The sequence below is a fragment of the Solanum dulcamara genome, chromosome 2 (assembly GCF_947179165.1).
Source record: "Solanum dulcamara chromosome 2, daSolDulc1.2, whole genome shotgun sequence".
Classification (NCBI taxonomy): Eukaryota; Viridiplantae; Streptophyta; class Magnoliopsida; order Solanales; family Solanaceae; genus Solanum; species Solanum dulcamara.
Genome location: NC_077238.1, coordinates 47121044 through 47127265, shown reverse-complemented (window position 1 = coordinate 47127265; position 6222 = coordinate 47121044). Strand labels below are relative to the sequence as shown.

General features: G+C 37.2%; 1 pseudogene; it reads left to right on the top strand.

The window, feature by feature from the left end:
- The first annotated feature begins 5749 nt into the window (after positions 1-5749).
- Positions 5750-5869, top strand: LOC129881262 (5S ribosomal RNA; annotated as a pseudogene).
- The last annotated feature ends 353 nt before the right edge of the window (positions 5870-6222 follow it).

The following is a 6222-nucleotide window of genomic DNA, read 5'->3' as shown; positions in this document are numbered from 1 at the left end:
AGTTCTAATAAAGTGAGTCGTGTTATTTCATTAATTGAGGATAAAAACAAATCCATTTTTTATATTTCATATAAACACAAAACCTTATCATTATCATTAAATAAGAAAAAATAATAATTAAAAATACCATGAAAGACAAGATAGAAATCAACCTCATACAAGCAACGAAGATTCAATTCAACAAACAAATTGAGCCAAAACTAGAACCAACGGACGTAGCTCAAATTCGACCTTAATAGGAATGTACGGACTGAACATCGAATGGTAAAACTTAAAAGTAGCTATCCAGCTTATTTTTTGATTGTTTTAAGATTGAACAAATTAATGACACTGTGGCATAGGGTGGTGTTATGATGGAGATGAACGGTTGTGTGGGAAAGATTCCAAAAATGGTGGGTTGTGTGTGAGTGATCCCTCTGTTGTATTGTCCGTGTGTATTATATATAGTGTACATGGGTTTTTGTAGGTGAGTTTGGTTGTGACTGGATTATATAGGTTTGTGTGAGTGTGAAGGAAAGGGGGGATAAGGGGGAGTGATGTGAGGTTGTGGGATAATCTGATTAGGGAAGGTAGGTGGAGTGAGCACTAACATGGTGAGGTGGATTAGGGGGAGTTAAGATAAAAAACATTAAATGAAAAAAAACTACAATGATAAACTATTAGTACACTATTTTCAGTAATAAAAATATAAAAAAGTTAAATAGCTAATATAAACATATACTTAAGAAACACTAGCTTGTTTATAAAAATCAAAATTAAAGAAAACATACATTTTTTTATAAATTTTCATTTCTATTGAATAAATTGAAAAAGCTTACTCTAAAATATGACTCTATTTTTTGTAGTTTTCAATCTTTTTAAAATAAACTTACTAAATAAGACAAAATTAAAATATATAATTTTAATATAAAAGAAATATTTAAGCACTAAATGGTGTAAAACCTTAGTTTCAATAAAAAATTATGTGTCTACACATACTATAAGAGTGAGTACCGACTAATGCGAAAATAGATTGAGTGTGTAGTTATTTAATAGTTATTTGATGATTTCCAACTACACACTCAATCTTTTTGGTCTTCACTCTCTCAAAGAGAGTGAAATACACTCATCTTTCCACATAAGCTTTAGGGATGCGATAATTTCAATTTTAAATAGTTCAGGAAGTTGATAGGACCCTCATGAAGATTGAGTGTGTAGTTGGAAATCAGGTTATAGCTTAATTGTGTAGTTGGAAATCATCAAATAACTATTAAAATAATTACTCATATTATTGAAAAAATAAAATCATCATTAGTTTCATTGCTCCAAAAGAATTGCATAGAAAAGAGATAAAAAAACCAGAAGAAGAAAGAATAGAAAATTGTAATGACCCAAACCCGAAGGCCAGACTGGGGTCCGACCTGGACCCCCCGTATACATATATATTAGTTATGGTCATGTCGAATAATAAACATGCAATGCATATAAATCAAGTGTAGTCAAACCAGACTACAAACAACACAACGCCATGTATCAGAGTTTTATTGGGCGATAATATTTTTGTATATTTGTAGCCTCTTTCATTTGCATCATAGCATGAAAGGGCACATAAGCCAATAAGACTTCCATAATATAATAACATATATTATACATCATGTAGAACCAGCTGAACAAAACTGACACATACAACCCACATATACATGTCTGCAGACCTCTAATAATATTAATGACAACATACGGCGGGACAGGGCCCCCGTCGTACCCCTGAATAACAAAACAATACTATACATCAATGGCAAGTGCCAAAAACTAGGCTCCGATACAATGGAGCCTCTTCCAGCTGAGCTGAGCAGAATACTAAGATGACATTCTCTCAAAACCTATACCTGTACCTGCGGACATGAAACGCAGCCCCCCGAGAATAGGGGGTCAGTATGACATATGTACTGAGTATGTAAAACATAACATAATACGACTGGAGGCATATTTGAAATAGAGATGCAGGGGATAAAAAAACATATAAGAAATCTGTACCTGTACTCTGTGATTTATAAAAACATGCATGCTCAAATTTTCAATATAGTCGGGCCCATCAGGGATATGGTGAATCATATCTGTAGAACCATCACCTCCTTATTATAACACATCATCAAATCATCACATATATACATACGTACCCGACCCTCTAGTGAGGGCGCAATGAACAATGTAGTGGAATTGTGCAAAAATCCAATAACTGGCTCGGGACTCGGAGAAGAAGTGTTACAGTATACACGAGTAGAGTAGTGAGAAACAAAAAAAAGTTTAAATTTTTATCTGAGACTCAATGAAGTCCTCAAGATAACCATTAGTTGGAGATCAGGGTAGAAAGTATCTAACGTATACCCTCTAACTATCACTAAGTACTAAGTAAAAAGGAGTTTTGGAAATATTAGACACATACTAATGTGAAATATCTTATAGAAGTTTGAGCATTAATTTTCTCAGAGTCTTTAGGAAAAAGAAGGGATCTGTATAATCAATCACTATACAGTCACAGAGAAGACTCGAGGAATAGGGCCTTAACTATTTTAAGAGTCTTAACATTCAGAAGTGAATACGAATTATGAATCATGAATCTTGTTCAGAGCTCATAAATAGAGTTAACCCAAGCTTCATACACATATCATTGGTCACTTAAATCTAAGACATGACCAAAAGAAAGGAAGTACAGGCTTTACAAACTTATGTCAAAATATGCCAAGAGAAAGCTTTACATACCTGTTTCGGGTTACTTCTTATCTCATTCGTCTAGTCGTTCTTTGAACCTAAGTAACATAAAAGCAACACGAGTATTAAAAAACCTTGTCTTTTTAGCACCTTAGGCTACACATGAGTATTCATAGAACTCAACCCCTTATTTGCCTTCTCGATTAGTTCCTTAATTAGCTAAGGCGTTAACAAAAATCGGGCAGCATGTCCCCTATAATGTGCCTTATCCGAATTCCCAATTTCTCTCCTAATTCCTACATAAAAGCAACAACAACAACCTCCAGCATATGTTTAAGCAAATCACATCAACAATATACAACATAAACTACAAACGACTCACTCGAAACTACGATACCAAAATAAGGTTTCTAGTTTCCATTTTGCAAAATCTTTAACCGTACGAAGTAGGGGGTAATGTGGACGCAACCAGAAGCTCCACCACCTACTTTACAACACTTTTAGTCCCTAAAACACACCACCACACGACCAACAGCAGCCCCCAAATGCACAATTCCTCATTTCGACTACAATTTCACTATAACGATTCTAATTTAGTTTATTTCGAATGTCGAGCATTTCCATGACTTTATTACACTTCCATCAGTATAAAAGGTGTATAATACACTTCATAAAGACCCCATAAAGTACAAATTTAAAGCAGAAGCCTTACCTTACTTGAAATTGGCCAAAATTGTGCCTAGGAAACCTTTTCAACGTGGTGAAAGTAGCGGACTGTTTGTAGCTCGTCCGTACTACCTCAAAATGGATTATTATGTTTTCAACCATTGCTATATCATCATCGAATATCCTAAATAATTAATTCATGGAACAAAATCAGGAGTTCCCTATTTTTTCCTCCAAGCAGTCGCTAGTTTCTCTCTGGACTTAGGGTTTGTTTTCTTTGTTTTGCTGTAGATTTAAGTGTAGGAACTGAAGTATATGTTACATATACATACATATATGTGGTCCCAAGGGATGTACACGTGTTATACTTATATATACATACATATATATGGTCCCAAGAGGTAACACGTGTTAGCCCCTAAGGGGGACACGTGTCCAGCCCTTATTGGGCCACCGTGTCCATGCAAGTAAGGTGGGGCTAACACGTGGTAGTGGGGCCCATCTCCCCCAAGAAGGTGGGTCACCTACTTGACTCCAAGAAGGTGGGTCACCTACTTGCTTAGGTGCTACCACGTGTCATGCCTTCATTAGCTGCCACGTGTCATCTTCTCCTCCTCCTCGTGGGTTTGTAATCTCATCTTATTTTAAGAGCCTATGTAATCCGTGCTACGTAAGCTTGGTATGTACTCAAGTAGCTTTGGTATATAGGACTTCCATAGTAGCTTATGTGGGTAAATTGAGTCCTACGACTCATCACCTGGCCTCCAATTCTTTTTGGATTCTTATGACTCTATTTCCAACCTTCTCTACTATGGGGTATCACATTCTCCCCTCTTTAGAGTCGTTTGATATTGTTGTAGCGTATCTAACTCATATGATAATATTTAAGGAACTTAAGAGATATTCCGAGTTTAAAAGTGTGGGGTGTAACATCCTTCCCCCCTTTAGAACATTAATCCCCAAATGTTAACTTACCTCGTAGGGTTTCACAAGGATCTTCGAGGTTCTATATAACCGTCATCTCTTAATCCATTTAGGGATTTAGACTACCTTTGTACATAGGGAACAAGTCCGGTTATCTTCTTTCTATCTCCTTTTTAACTTCTCTAGGCACATTGTTTTTGGTTTTTGTTTTGCCACAATACCTTGACGGGAGTGATGTCCTAGTTCACAACCTTCTAATATTCCATTCTAAGACAGTTATAGGTTATTCCTCGAGGACTCCGTTTTGTGGACATCATCTATGGGAGACACTCTAGTAGGATCACCAGTACATTGTGAAGTACCCATATAGACGTACCAGGCTTATAAATTTTTAATCAGGCGGTAGGTCTAACTGACAGGCAACTTTGTCCATCTTATCAGCAACTCAATAAGATCCAATGTATTTTGGGTTAAGTTTTCTTTAATGGCCAAATCTTGTTACTCCCTTCCTGGTTGATCCTGTTACGAATACCTAATCATCAGGTTGAACTCTACACATCGATGTTGATTATTTGCATGTCACTTCTGTCGACTCTAGGCTACTAGTCAATAGCTTGCTTAATCATTTTTGGGTCAACTGGCTTAATCTTTCAAACCTCGATTTAACTAATAGGGGACTTACACATCCTGACCCACTTGTCTTGTACGGGGTCATTGGGATACTAGAGTGGTAGCCATTATGGTAGGCAACTCGATAAGTGATGGATAATAATCCCAGCTACCTTTGAAGTTAACACCCCGGCTCGCAACATATCTTCTAGCGTTTAATAGTGTGCTCAGTCTGTCTAGCAGCTCGAGGGAAAACTAGGGTACTAAGACCTACCTATGTTCCCGATATCTTCTTGGACTGATATCCAAATGTTAATCATAATTGAAGTCCCTCTATCTGAGATATTATCTAGGGAAACCTCACGGAACCTTACTACCTCTTTGTTCTATAACTTCACCTAGTTTCAGCTGCATAGGTGGTCTTGATTGAAAACAAATGGGCTGATTCATTAGCGTACTCACAGTAACCTGTATAGTACCCTACTCTCGAAAGGTATAGAATAGGTGCGTAATGAAGTTGATCATTTGGAAATGCTTAGCCTCATATAGTCCTTCTCTACTCTTTTTAGAAATTTAACTGGCACTCTATCTTTTGGGTTTTGCTTTTCAATCCTTAGAGTTGGCTGCCAAGTGGTGTGAAAATTCCCTCACCCATAGGCCCATATTGCCATTATATGGTTTGCCTATCATTAACCGGTACTATGTTGAAGAACTGTGGCATTCAAGTGCGCCATTAGTTAGTAATTAGCTAATCCTACTAGTTTCCCTTAAGCCCTCTTTATAATTCCCTCAATGTAACTTATAGTACCTTAGGTACATAATCCCATGTCGTTTCTCCATCGCTAGTTCATATGCTTCCATCTCGCGCGATTATACCAGCATTAATGTACTAAATTCCATTAGAATTTTGAAGTTAAGTATGCTTGGGCGCGAGTAATACTGAGATGGGTGACCTTCCTGGGAAGTCTTCGTATCGCATTTCATTGTAATCCTTGCAATAATGTGCGAAACACTCAACTTAGACCAAGATTTACCTTAGCGTGGTCTCGCTAGTCCTCATATTTTGCCTTGCCCTGTCCTCTGTTATTTTGCAATCGGTATAGGGGTAGATCTTTAGTTCCACTATGACCACATCCCTAGTCCCCTACTGTATTCACCCCTTTTGTACGCACCCATTTATTAGGGTTGGCTACTGAATAGCGCTAAAGTTCGTTCATATAGTGACCTTTATAGCCACTTTGAGTTCTGTCTGTCATTAGCTGGCATAATCTTGAGGAAGTTTGGCATATGAGCTCTCTATCCTATAGTAATGATCTAGTTCTGCCCGTCTTGCTT